Raw genomic sequence first — 14,770 nt, 5'->3', positions numbered from 1 at the left:
AGGTCAAATAGTTGTCCAGTCTTGAGAAGCTCCAGGGATGGAGCCCCCACAACTCTGGAAGGAAATTCTATTGTCTAATTGTTCTCAGTGTCAGAAAATTTCTCCTTAGTTCTAAGTTGTATCCATCCCCCCTTTGATAAGCTTCCCTCCATTCCTTCTTCTGGTGCGTTGGACAATAAATCCATCCCCTCTTCTCTGTGAAAAGGTAAAGGTAAAGATTTTCCCTATCCAGTTATGTCTGACTCTAGGGCAGAGGTACCCAACCTTTTGGGCACCACGGACAGGTTCCGTGGAGAGAGGTTTTTCCGTGGACTGGAGGGGGCATGGTTTTGTGTGCTGCCTGCATCCCACAGATGGGGCTTTGCTTGTTTGTGTGGACTGGTTGCTGGCATGCCACAGCCCGGTTCTGGTCCACGGACTGGGGGTTGGGGACCCTTGCTCTAGGGGACAGTGTTCATCTCCGTTTCTTAATTGAGGGAGCCAGTATTGTCCGAAGATGCTTCTGTGGCCATGTGTCCAGTAGGACTATATGCCGAGGTGCATGGAACGCTGTTACCTCTCACCAAAGCGGTACCTATTTATCTACTCACATTTGCATGCTTTTGAACTGCTAGGTTAGCAGGAGCTGGGGCAAGAAAGGGAGCTCACCTGGTCAGGTGGTACTTGGGTTTCAAACTGCCAAACTTCTGGATGACAAACCCAGCATCTTAACCGCTAGGCTACCACTCCCCTTTCTCTTCTCTGTAACAACCCTTCAGCTGGATGCAAAGGAATATGCAAGGGAAGAAGGCTGAATGCAAGGGATTCCACACCTGGAATACAGCATCCAGTTTTGGTCAGCGCATTACAGAAAAGATGTTCAGACTTTAGGAAAAGTGCAGAGAAGAGCAACTAGGATGATTAAAGGCCTGGAGACTAAAATATATGAAGAACAGTTGCAGGAACCAGATCTAGACAAAAGAAGGACTAAGGGTGACATGATAGCGGTATTCCAGCATTTGAGGGGCTGCCACAAAGAAGAGGGGGTCAACATATCTTCAAAAGCACCAGAAGGCAAGACAAGAAGTAATGGATGGAAACTAATCAAGGAGAGAAGCAACCTGGAATTAAAGAAAAACTTCCTAACAGTGAGGACAATTAACCAGTGGAACAGCTTGCCACCAGAAGTTGTGGTGCTTCAGTCCTGGAGGATTTTAAGATGACATTGGACAGCCAGCGGGATGGACGAGAAGGCCTCCAATATACCTTCCAGCTCTAGTCTGATTGATTGCACAAGCGTTAAAAGGTAAAGGTAAAGGTCCCCCCACACATGCGTGCTAGTCGTTTCCGACTCTAGGGGCCGGTGCTCATCTCCGTTTCAAAGCCGAAGAGCCAGCGCTTGTCCGAGGATGTCTCCGTGGTCATGTGGCCGGCATGACTAGATGCCAAAGGTGCATGGAACGCTGTTACCTTCCCACCGTAGCGGTCCCTGTTTTTCTACTTGCATTTTTATGTGCTTTCGAACTGCTAGGTTGGCAGAAGCTGGGATGAGTAACAGGCGCTCTCTCTGTTACGCGGCACTCGGGATTCGACCCGCCAAACTGTCGACCATCTGATTGACAAGCTCAGCGTCCTAACCCACTGAGCCACTGTGTCCCGCACAAGCGTTAGTGACCTTTTATTAGCTGAAATATTTCCTCTGAAAAGGCGATTGGGATAAAAAGTCTGCTTTGAATATGACTCCTACGTACATCGGAGGTGGTGTAGGCCTGTCTGATTCAAAGCAAGCAAGGGAAAGCCAATTCAGAGATACCCCAGACACAAGCTAAATTAATGAAATCTGTCTGAATTGCTACGTCTCCAGTATTCCCTCTGTGCACGCATGTCTCTTTCTCTGTGTCTGCTGGTGATAATAAACCCTTGAACTGTGTTTGCATTTTAAATAGCATCCTGAATGATTCATCCCATTCAATAACAAAGGTCAATATTATGTGTTCTATCGTTGTGAAAACACACATTTCTTGTCATTCTAAGCTGCCGGCTAGACTGGGAAGCTGGAAAATCATTTTTTTGGGGGGGTGGGTGGGAAAGGCAATGGGAAAGCAATTTGGTTTTGCCGTCAAATAAACTGCGTGGATCTGGTCCATGTGGAGGTTGAATTTCACTCAAGGAAAACTTTTTATGCTCATAGTATAAGGGTCTTCAAACTTGGCCCTTTTATGACTTGTGGACTTCAACTCCCAGAGTTCCTAAGCCAGGCACGCTGGCTGAGGAATTCTGGGAGTTGAAGTCTACAAGTCATAAAAGGGCCAGGTTTGAAGACCCTTGTCATAGTAGTTAGGAGCAGCATCTAATTAACTTTACCTGAACATGAAAAAGCTAAGCAGGCTTAGATCTGGTTAGTAAATGGATGGAAGACTAGAACTGTAGGCTAAACCATGCTGGCAAGGAAACAACGCTGACTCCCTCAGTCAAGAAACAGAGATTAACACCGTGCCCTAGAATCAGACATGACTGGACCGGGAAAACCTTTGCCTTTACCTTAAATGTAAGGACTACAATGTCCATCAGCCAAGCTATTTGGCTGCCTGGAAGACAAGAAATTTACAATCCAAAACAGGTGAAAAAGCACTGAGCTGGGCGGGGAAAGCTGTTCTCAAGTTGTGTTTTAAAAATACCATAGAGCTTTATCTGTCTTGCCAGAACGTACTGTGTTCTAAAGCTGTACTCGCATGTTGTTTGACACGTGAAACTCAGAATGTAAAGCGCATTATGTGCTCGCTTCAACCAAACCCACCCCCCTCCCCCAAGCCTCCTCATATGGTTGGCAAACTTTGACCAGTTAAAAAAAAAAACTCGACAGATGAAGCCGATTGAACTACAAGGGTTTCTATGGAGATTCTCAGCCACGCAGGTGATGGCTGACTGAGAATCTCCATTGACATTTAGCAATGGACTTTGGGATGAACGCCCTCTGAATGGTGCTGCGGGAGTGTGAACGGATTTGCAGAAAACATTGCAGGCGACAGGAACCATTTGCACTTCGGTCTGAGAGGCAGACAACACGGACTCACTCCCATCAGCCAGAGCCTGTCTTCAACAGTGAAGGGATCCGGGGCAGAAAAACATCCCCTGCAGCCAAGAAGACTCCACACCCATTTGCACTACTCAGGTGACCCTGAGGACACAGAAAAACCTCCAAGCGGCCTCAACAAATCTCTAAATGAATACAAAGGTCCAGCTGTCTACAAGGAGTATAAATCTGCCATTCCCCACCATTCAGTCAGAGCTGAAGAAGCTTCTTGGATGAGAAGCAAAATGTCTTCAAAGAAAAACAAGAAAGTCCAGTTGTCTTCTGAAAAAAAAAGCACTTTTGGGACAACTAAAGGGTTACAATACTTATTCTCATGGTACCTTGGTGCCTTATTGTAACAGGCATTTTTTAAAAGGCGACAAAAGGTGGCCTCTTCTAATATTTAGTACCAGGTAGTCCTCGACTTACGACCACGATGGAGCCCAAAATTTCTGTTGTTAAGTGGGGTTTGCCCCATTTTACGACTTTTCTTGCCACAGTCGTTAAGGGAATCACTGCGGCTGATAAATCAGTAATCCTGTTTTTAAGTGAATCTGATTTTACTTGATCGGAAGGTTGCAAAAGGTGATGATCACATGACCCCAAGACAATGCCACTGTCATAAAGGTGAATCAGAATTTTGATCACAGGATCATGGGGATGCTGCAAAGGTCATGAAAAACTCTGAACGGTCCCTAAATGAACTGTTGCAATTCAAGGACTATCTGCAGTAATACCTAATTATTCATTCAGTTCTGTTATTTTCTCTTTTAAGGACTAAGTTGTATAGTTCGGTTATGGAAAGGAGTTTAGTTCCAAGGATTCAGACTATCTGAGCAGTGCACACCCAAATGCACCAACTTACACCAACTTTCTTCTCAACGCATGCTAAATAAAGAATATTCCTTCCCCCCCCCCATTTCTTCTCCACTGAAACCAAAAACTCAGTAATTAGGAGGTGTAGAAACCTAAAATATAATGATATTGCATGGGGTTATATTTTAAAAAGAATAACAGAGTTGGAAGGGACCTTGGAGGTCATCTAGTCCAACCCCCTGCTCAGGCAGGAAATCCTATACCATTTCAGACAAATGGCCGTCTACCGTCTTCTTAAAAACTTCCAGTAATGGAGCATTCACCATTTCTGGGGGCAGGTTGTTCCACTGGTTAATTGTTCTAACTGTCAGGAAATTTCTCCTTAGTTCAAGGTTGCTTCTCTCCTAGATTAGTTTCCATCCGTTGCTTCTTGTCCTGCCTTTGATGATGATAACTTTATTGTCACTTTGAATGTACACCAATCGGCATACATCAAAATGAAATTTCATTGCATACAGCTCTCAAAGGGTCACCACCTCCGATATATACTCCTTGTTCGGGGCCCGCTCAAATTTCACATTGTCCATTTTAGTCTCTAGGGAGTGAACGATGGCAAACAGGACAGATGGAAATGGGGCTCCATGTGGATTAGCCCTCAAATTCGCTTGTATTCTGACAACCTCGCCTTCTTTCCTTTTTCTGATCCTGACTCTTCCACTCTTTCCTTAAAGAGGCCTTGCTTCTTTTCACCCCTGGAGCACGCTGCTGCCGCCACCACCAACTCCTCCAAAACCCTCTCTCTCTTCCTCTGGGCCTGCCTACAGCCTCATCCAGTTCCTTCGCCCCATAAGCTCCAGGTTCTCTCCTCCTCTGCCTCCTCTGGAAACAGCCCTGATTTGCAGTAGAATCCATCACTGGGCCAGCAGTCAGATCTTGCTGCTGGTAGAACAAATTCAAACAGCGCCAACGACTTTTAACGGTCTCACCAACAGTTCCAAAACAACTAGAAACTCACCATGCCAGCAAAGATTGTCGGTCGTATGTCGTATGTTACCTTAGTTCCACCATGTTGCTCAAACACATTAAAATCTTCCTGATCATGTGGCCTATAGCCCTTACTATCCCTCCCAAAACTATTCACCTTCAAGAGCCAATGCAGCCGCAGCCATTCCAGGCGCCGCCATCTTAGAATAAGCCTTCAGGTGCTTTGGAGAATAGCTTGACTCCCTCTTCTTTGGGGCAGCCCCTGAGATATTGGAAGACTGCTATCATTCACCCCTCATCCTTCTCTTCATTAAACTAGACAGACCCAATTCCAGCAACCGTTCCTTATATGTTTTAGCCTCCAGTCCCCTAATCATCTTTGTTGCTCTTCTCTGCACTCTTTCTAGAGTCTCGACATCTTTTTTACGTCGTGCTGACCAATTCTGGATGCCGTATTCCAAGTATGGTCCTACCAAGGGTTTTAAGGAATTTTAAGGAAATGAGCTTTCATTTTTGGGATGAAAAGTCTCCATGCATCTTTGAATACTGAGACTTGAATGAGTTTTCCTTTCAGTGGGGATCAGGGAATACCCTTCTCCTAAAAGAGACCATGGTTACGGGCAGCAATATGGTTCCCTGTTCACAAGAGTGTGAAGTCACAGCTGCCAGTTCTTTAGCTGGTGTTGCCTTCATACACGTGAGTTCTTCACAGGAACCTAGGACATTATAATGTATTAGCATAGTAGATGTGTGGATCCAAGCAGTATGATCTTTTGCAGTTAATATAATAAATACAGGTAGTCCTAGACCAGGGGTAGGCAACCTTGGCTCTTTTATGACTCATGGACTTCAACTCCCAGAATTCCTGAGCCAAGCCATGCTGAGGAGAAAGGGAGAGGTTTCCAAGCTGAGCCATGCTGGCTCAGGAATTCTGGGAGTTGAAGTCCACGAGTCATAAAAGAGCCAAGGTTGCCTACCCCTGTCCTAGACTTACGACCGCAATAGAGTCCAACATTTCCATTTTAAGTGAGACATTTGTTAAGTGTGTTTTGCCCATTTTATGACCTTTCTTGCTACAGTTGTTAAGTTCGAATCACTGCAGTTGTTAAGTTAGTAACACGGTTGTTAAGTGAATTTGGCTTCTCCATTGACTTTGCTTCTCAGAAGGTTGCAAAAGGGGATCACATGACCCCGGGGCACTGCGACCGTCATATATATGAGCCGGTTGTCAAGCGTCTGAATTTGACCATGAGACCACAGTGATGATGCAACAGTCATAAGTGTGAATACCAGTCATAAGTCACTTTTTTCAGTGCCATTGTAACTTCAAACGGTCGCTAAATGAATAGTTGTAAGTCGAGGACTATCCAGGGCTACCTGTATAGGATGTTAATTGTCAGAAAGCAAGCCATCTAGAATAGATCACCTGAGCTCAGTGCACACAGAGATGGCTATTGCACTGTTCTAATTGGTCTTGGAATCTGGTTCTATGGAGGGAAAATTCTGGAGAACTGATCTACTGGAGGTGACCAACCTTCATAGGAGCTTTGCCCTTTTTTTAAAAAAAAAATCGCACTTTTACCATTATAGGCCGGTTGGTTTCTCTTTAACTGTTTGGGAGAGTTTTTTGAAATTACTCAGTAGAGGGAGCCTTCAGCTGAATTTCCTTCCATGAACAAGATAATTTCCCACTGCACTTTCAGCTGATCGCAAGAGATAATAACTCACTCATCAGTCAAAGCCTGACTTTTTTCCCCTAGAGGTTCCTCTTCAAATCCTTATCTTTTCCAATGTGTGTTTGTGTGTGTGTGTGTGTGTGTGTGTGTGTGTGTGTGTGTGTTAGAGAGAGAGAGAGAGAGAGAGAGAGAGAGAGAGAGAGAGAGAAGATAGATAGATAGATAGATAGATAGATAGATAGAAAGAAAAGAAAGAAAGAAAGAAAGAAAGAAAGAAAGAAAGAAAGAAAGAAAGAAAGAAAAAGATAGAAAGATAGATAGACAGCCATCTATCTGAAATGGTATAGGGTATAAGGTCTCCTGCCCGAGCAGAGCATTGAAAAAGAGAGAGGGGGAGAGAGAGAGAGAAATGATAGAAAGAAAGAAAGGAAGGAAGGAAGAAAGGAAGAAAAAAAGAAAGAAAGAGAAAGAAAGAAAGAAAGAAAGAAAGAAAGAAAGAAAGAAAGAAAGAAAGAAAGAAAGAAAGAAAGAAAGAAAGACAGCTATCTATCTGAAATGGTACAGGGTATAAGGTCTCCTGCTTGAGCAGAGCGTTGAGAGAGAGGGAGAGAGAGAGAGAGAAAAGATAGATAGCTAAATGATAGATAGAAAGAAAGAAAGAAAGAAAGAAAGAAAGAAAGAAAGAAAGAAAGAAAGAAAGAAAGAAAGAAAGAAAGAAAGATAGACAACCATCTATCTGAAATGGTATAGGGTATAAGATCTCCTGCTTGAGCAGAGCGTTGAAAGAGAGGGAGAGAGAGAGAGAAAAGATAGATAGCTAAATGATAGAAAGAAAGAGAAAGAAAGAAAGAAAAAGAAAGAAGAAAGAAAGAAAGAAAGAAAGAAAGAAAGAAAGAAAGAAAGAAAGAAAGAAAGAAAGAAAGACAACCATCTATCTGAAATGGTATAGGGTATAAGGTCTCCTGTTTGAGCAGAGGGTTGGGAGAGAGACACAGAGAGAGACAGCCATCTATTTAGAGGGAGAAGATGACAGAAGCAGATGAAACTCACTATTAAGTTTCTGCTACAGGAGGTTGGTCCAGATGGACAAAGAGTTTGATCTGCAAAGAAACTTTGCTGGAGTCAGTTGCTAATGCTACCCAGGGTGCATGATCCAGAAGTACAAGAACTCCAGAGGTTGTGAGTGCTCCATCACTGGAGATTTTCAAGAAGAGGCTGTCTGGAATGGTACAGAGTCTCTTGCTTCGGTGGGAGGGGGGGGGGTTGGACTAGAACAGGGGTCCCAAACGCCGATCCGTGGCCCAGTATTGGACTGTGGCCCATTGGGAACTGGGCTGCGCAAGCAGTGATCAAGCGTGCGAACTTGTGAAGTTGCATTTGCGCAAGCGGCCGTGCACACGCAAAACCATCCCCTCTCTCCTGCCTCGTTACCACCGGTCCACAGAGCCGGAAAGATTGGGGACTGCTAGACTAGAAGACCTCCAAGGTCCCTTCCAAACTCTATTCTATTTTCTATATAGGTAAAACAACAAAAGTAGTTGTAAGCATGTGGTGTAAGTTCGTTTTCTTCAGAAGTTCAGTTTTGTTGGGTTAAATCAGCAGTCTTCAAACTTGTCAACTTTCAGACTTACGGACTTCAACTCCCAGAATTCCTCAGCCAGGAATTCTGGGAGTTGAAGTCCACAAGTCTTAGAAGTTGCCAAGTTTGAAGACCCCTGGGCTAAATATAGGCTGTGCATCGCACCTAACAAGACCGCTCCATTCCTCTTGACTACATATGACCTTTCCGTCTACCAAGCTGAAAAACATTCCTGACAAACTATTATTCAGGGGCAATATATATATATATTTTTCTTGCTATTGTCTACTCTGACAGCTGTTTGGTCATCAGTGCACAGAGAGGCTTGTCATGTTTGTACAATTAATTGCATTTGGTAGGAAGCGCGGATGATACGGTCATGGGAATAGATGTTTATTTCCCAGATCGTGGGCTTGCCTGATTTTTTTTTCTTCAAATCAAGAGTACACGGAGCCCTTGGACTCAACAAAAACAATTGAGCCCCAAATTCCTGTTGTTAAGCGAGATATTTGTTAAGTAAGTTTTACCCCATTTTATGACATTTCTTGCCACAGTTGTTAAGTTAGGAACACAGTTGCAAAGTGAATCGGGCTTCCCCATTGACTTTGCTTGTCAATAAGGTTGCACAAGGTGATCACACGATCTGGGGACACCATAAGCGTCATAAATATGAGTCAGTTGCCAAGCGTCTGAATTTTGATCATGGGACCACGGGGATAATGTAACGGTCGTAAGTGTGAAAAACAGCCCTAAGTCACCTTTTTCCAGTGCCGTTGTAACTTCAAAAGGTCACTAAATGAAATGTTGTAAGTGGAGGACTATCAGTAGTTGAGAGAAATCACGGGGAACATCTAATTACATTCTACCTGCTTCTTCAGAGAGAGAGAGAGACAGAGAGAAAGAGAAAGAGAGAAAGAGAAAGAGAGACAAGAGAGAGAGAAAGAGAGAGAGAGAAAGAGAGAGAGTCACACACACAGAGAGACAGAGACACACACAGAGAGAGAGTGAAAGAGAGAGAGACAGAGACACACAGAGAGACACAGAGACACACACAGAGAGACACAGAGACACACACAGAGAGAGACACAAACACACACACATACACAGAGAGAGAGAGAGAGAGAAAGAGAGAGAGAATGTTCATATGCACACATAAGCCAGAACATACTATCAAAATGGCGAACATAATTAAACTTACCAAAAAGGAGAATATTTGTAGCTCAGGGTTGACATGAGGGGTCCCTGCTGTACTCTGAGCTTGGTGTTTTTTTGTTTTGTTTTTTTTACAGATATTCCATTTCCCAATGAAGGTAACATTGCCCTGTCAATGTTACTGATGTTCTCTGGTTGGGCTGTTTACTGTCAGCTAGTTTGACAGTTCCTTGACTGGGGTATTGTTTACTTCTTGATTGTTGGTCTGAGGTTAATCTTGGTGTTAATCTATGCTCATCTGCCTGCTGATTGCTGGTGGGGAGGTGTTTTGGTCTTTTTGTTCCCTATTTTCCAATAATTCCAGTATCTCAGGGGCTGCCCCAAAGAAGAGGGAGTCAAGCTATTCTCCAAAGAGCCCGAAGGCAAGACAAGAAGCAACGGATGGAAACATATCAAGGAGAGAAGCAACCTAGAACTAAGGAGAAACTTCCCAACAGAACAATTAACCATTGGAACAACTTGCCTCCAGAAGTTGTGAATGCTCCAACACTGGAAGTTTTTAAGAAGAGATTGGACAACTATTTGTCTGAAAAGGTATAGCTTTTCCTGCCTGAGCAGGGGGTTGGACTAGAAGACCTCCAAGGTCCCTTCCAACATTGATTATGATTTATTTGGCTTGTTGGTTGTCTCTTTTGCACAGTATGCACATTGCTTATGGTTATATGTCTATTATTTTCATTTTAATCCTGAGCTACAAATATTCTGCTTTATCAAGTTCACTACATTAAGACATTGTATTTATTGCCTACAGTTCCAAGCAGTAGGATTTGTTTTTATCCATTATTAAACGTTTACGTTGCATTATTATGTTTCATTTATTGTTATGAGTCTTCAAGATTCTTCTAATTGTGATGGGATATACATTTGGGGGAAAAAAACACCCTTCTTCTTCTCTCAAGCCATTATAATAAAATAACAGAATAACAGAGTTTGAAGGATCCTTGGAGGTCTTCTATTCCAACACCCTGTTCAGGCAGGAAGCCCTGTACAAAATGATTGTCCAATGTCTTCATAAAAACTTCCAGTAATGGAGCATCCACAACTTCTGAAGGCAAATAATTCCACTGGTTAATTGTTCTCTCTCAGGAAGTTTCTCCTTAATTCCTGGTTGCTTCTCTCCTTGACTAGTTTCCATCTGTTGCTTCTTGTCCTGCCTTCTGGTGCTTTGGAGAATAGCTTGACTCCCTCCTCTTTGTGGCAGCCCCTGAGATACTGGAACACTGCTATCATGTCCCCCCTCGTCCTTCTCTTCATTAAACTAGGTAAAGGTAAAGGTTCCCCCGCACACGCGTGCTAGTCGTTTCCGACTCTAAGGGCTGGTGCTCATCTCCATTTCAAAGCCGAAGAGCCAGCGCTTGTCCGAGGACGTCTCCGTGGTCATGTGGCCGGCATGACTAGACGCCAAAGGCGCACGGAACGCTGTTACCTTCCCACCGGAGTGGTCCCTATTTTTCTACTTGCATTTTTACGTGCTTTCGAACTGCTAGGTTGGCAGAAGCTGGGACGAGTAACAGGCGCTCACTCTGTTACGCGGCACTCGAGATTTGACCTGCCAAACTGCCGACCATCTGACCGACAAGCTCAGCGTCCTAACCCACTGAGCCACCGCGTCCCTCTTCATTAAACTAGACACACCCAATTCCAGCAATCGCTCTTCATGTGTTTGAGCCTCCAGTCCCCTGATCATCTTTGTTGCTCTTCTCTGTACTTGTTCTAGAGTCTCAACATCTTTTTTACATCGTGGTGACCAAACCTGGATGCAGTATTCCAAGTGTGGCCTTACCAAGGCTGTGAGAGATACTGCAGTTTCTGGAGTTTGCTGAAGGAAAACGAATAAGAAAACTGGGAAATCCTACTCTTTCTCTTTCCTGTACTCGATCCGTGTGATGTTTAGAAAAAAAGAAGAAAAAAAAATAAGCAAAAAAGGCACAGGTACTCCTCGACTTAGGACCACAATTGAGCCCAAAATTTCTGTTGTTGTTCTGTTGTTAAACGTCTTGACGTTTGCTAAGCGAGTGCTGCCCCATTTTACAAGCTTTCTTGCCACCGTTGTTAAGTGAATCTGGCTTCCCCATTGATTTTGCTTGTCAAAAGGTCACAAAAGGGGATCATGTGACCCCCCCTGGGACGCAGCAACGGTCATAGGTATGAACCACTTGCCAAGCATCTGAATTTTGATCACATGACCAAAGGGATGCTGCAGAGGTTGTAAGAGTGAAAAACGATCATAAGTCACTGTTTTTTTCAGGGCTGACCTAACTTTGAATGGGCACTAAATGAGCTGTTGTCAGTTGAGGATCTCCTGTGTGCATTTGGCATTGGGGATATGATGCCCACACATTTGAAATGGTCACGCATTTGAAATGGTCTGCCGTGGTTTTTTTTTTTCTTCTTCTTCTTCTTCTTCTTCTTCTTCTTCTTCTTCTTCTTCTTCTTCTTCTTCTTCTTCTTCTTCTTCTTCTTCTTCTTCTTCTTCTTCTTCTTCTCCTCCTCCTCCTCCTCCTCCTGCTCCTCCTCCTCCTCCTCCTCCTTCTTCTTCTTCTTCTTCTTCTTCTTCTTCTTCTTCTTCTTCTTCTTCTTCTTCTTCTTCTTCTTCTTCTTCTTCTTCTTCTTCTTCTTCTTCTTCTTCTTCTCCTTCTTCTCCTTCTTCTTCTTCTTCTTCTTCTTCATCATCATCATCATCCTGTGACCTGGCCATCGAAACTGCACGATTATGGATGAAATGTGTAACAGTGATACCCATTGTCATCGGGGCACTGGGAACTATGTCCAAAAACTTTGCAAAATACATCAAGAAATTGCAGCTTCCTGCAATAACTCCAGCAAAGCTACAAAAAAACTGGGCTACTCGGAACATCTTACATTTTAAGGAGATACCTGGTTGATACCTAGGATGCTGGCAGCAACCGGTGTCAACCATTAGTGCCAGTCAATTAGAGTGTTTAGTTGACTGAGTTTCATGTTTTATGAATAAAAGTTTTATTTAATAATAATAATAATAATAATAATAGATCCTTTGGGAACCGGAGGCTGCAGCAAAAGAGCGTCTGCCCAGAGAGCAGAAATACGTCTCTTATTCCAGTCTCTGTTGTTGGCAGCCGGAGGGTCGGAGAAACACTTTGAAATCGTCCTGTTGCATAAATAACGTGATATGTCAGCGTGCTGTGTTTGGACACGCTGCTGAAATATCGTGTGCCAAAAGATGAGCTTATAAACATTAAAGCCACATGGGCTCTTCAGCCCAACCGTGCTGGCCTGGCTGCTGGAGCACCACTCATGCGCCAAGCTCTGCTGGAGACTTGGCCGGGGGAGAAAGAGGGGCAACGCACCCAGCCTGACCTCCCTGCATGTAGCCGGCTGGACTGCTGGGGTTGTCCAGAAGGCGATCCAGACCGTTTATGCCGTTTAGGCCGCGGCTCATTTATCAAGCCGTAATTGGTTGGGCTCAAGGGGAGACCCTGACGGTGTCAATCATTTCTGCCTTACTGCAGCGGTTCATTTTTACTGCCTGCCTGTCGGAGGAGAGATTGGCTGGACTGTGAGGTGGGGCTGGAGATAGAAATCCTTGGATTAGGAATTTTATTTGTATGAGGGGATGGTAAACTCAGGCGACACGTTTGTTGAATAAGCACTGTTGAACTGTATTAAAAAAAACCAATACAAACTTACGAAATAAAATAAAAAAAAAAGAAATCTTTGCTGAAATGAGAGCCAGTCTGGTCTAGTGGTTAAGGTGCTGGCCTAGAAACCAGGAATTGGTGAGTTCTAGTCCCGCCATAGGCATGAAAGATGGCTGAGTGACTTTGGATCAATCACTAGGAGACAGTGAGTTCTAGTCCTGCCTTGTACATGAAAGTCGGCTGGGTAACTAGGCCAATCACTGGGAGACTGTGAGTTCTGATCTTGCCTTAGGCATGAAATCCAGCTGTGTGACCTTGGGCCAATCAGCAGGAGATTGAATTCTAGTCCCGCCTTATACATGAAAGCTGGCTGGGTGACTTTGGGCCAATCACAAGGAGACTTTGAATTCTAGTCCCACCTTATATGTGAAAGCTGGCTGGGTGACTGTCTCTCAGCCCAACCCTCCTCACAGGGTTGTTGTGTGGAAAATAGTAGGAGGAAAGTGTAATGGATGTTCACCACCTTGAGTAGTTTGTAAAAATAATAAAGAAAGAATACAAAATTAATAATAATAATAATAATAATAATAATAATAATAATAATAATAATAATAATAATAATAATAATAATAATAATATAATGGAGCAAACAGAACTGTGGAATTGAATAGGGAGGGACCATAGAAGTCACCACTCTATGATCCCCTGGTCAATGTAAGATTCCCTGAATAATCTCTGGCAGATAATAATAATAGAATAGAACTGGAAGGGACCTTGGAGGTCTTCTAGTCCAGTCCCCCGCTTAAGCAGGAGAACCTCAGACAAGTGACTGTCTAGTTTCTTCTTAAAAATCTCCAGTGATGGAGCACCCACGATTTCTGGAGGTAAAGCTGTTCCACTAGTAGTTAATTGTCCTCACTGTCAGGAAGTTTCTCCTTAATTCCAGGTTGCTTCTCTCTTTCATCCGTTTCCAAAACATTGTTTCTCGTCCTTCCCTCTGGTGCTTTGGAGAATAATTTGACCCCCCTCTTCTTTGTGGCAGCCCCTCAAATACTGCTATCATGTGGCCCCTATTTATTCTCTTCTTTAGACTAGCCAAATTCAAGTCTTTATCCAGTCTTTAAAGACTTTGCTTTCCTTGTCAGGATAATTTCTCAGAAGGGGCGATATTTGCATAATTAACCAACTAAATGAGTATCCAACATTTGACAGACAAAGCTTGATTTCATTTCAGTGCAAATGGTGGGCAGCATTGCAGAAAGTGGCCGCTTTCATTGATAGACCCTCTTGATTTCTCTGTTAGTGGCCCGTCAAGGATCTTATTTCCCCATAAAAAAAATTTTTAAAGCCTCGTTCAGGAAACATAACAACTTTAAAAGGGTCGTTAGCTCTTGGCATGACAATGAAGGACTGTATTAGGGGATCTTTTCCTTTTTCTTCCACATTCATAACATAAACCTCTTCTGATTTATTTGAGGGAGGCTGCATGTTTTCTTCCGGGACGTAAGACCCTCCTGGTGTTGCCAAACGGTTTGAGAATTTGACCCGGGAAGGACCAGCCTTTTAAATTACACTAATTCAGGAAACAGTTGAATTCAACACAGGAGATGGAAAGGTTAAAATGTTTGTGATGAATTATATTAAATCTTTCTATAGTAAACTCTGGAGGAAGCTGGACGTTTGAAGGAATCGACTTATTTCTGGTGTCTTGAAATCCCTCTGGTCTTTTAGAAGGAAATGATCGTTAATCAGACTGGACAACGGCAAGCTAATAAAAGTGGAACATGTTTCCCATTTTTAGCTTTCATTGTTAAAAATTTCCTTCCCCCCC

The sequence above is a fragment of the Vipera ursinii genome (assembly GCF_947247035.1).
Source record: "Vipera ursinii genome assembly, chromosome: 3".
NCBI lineage: Eukaryota > Metazoa > Chordata > Lepidosauria > Squamata > Viperidae > Vipera > Vipera ursinii.
This window is presented reverse-complemented; position numbering follows the sequence as displayed.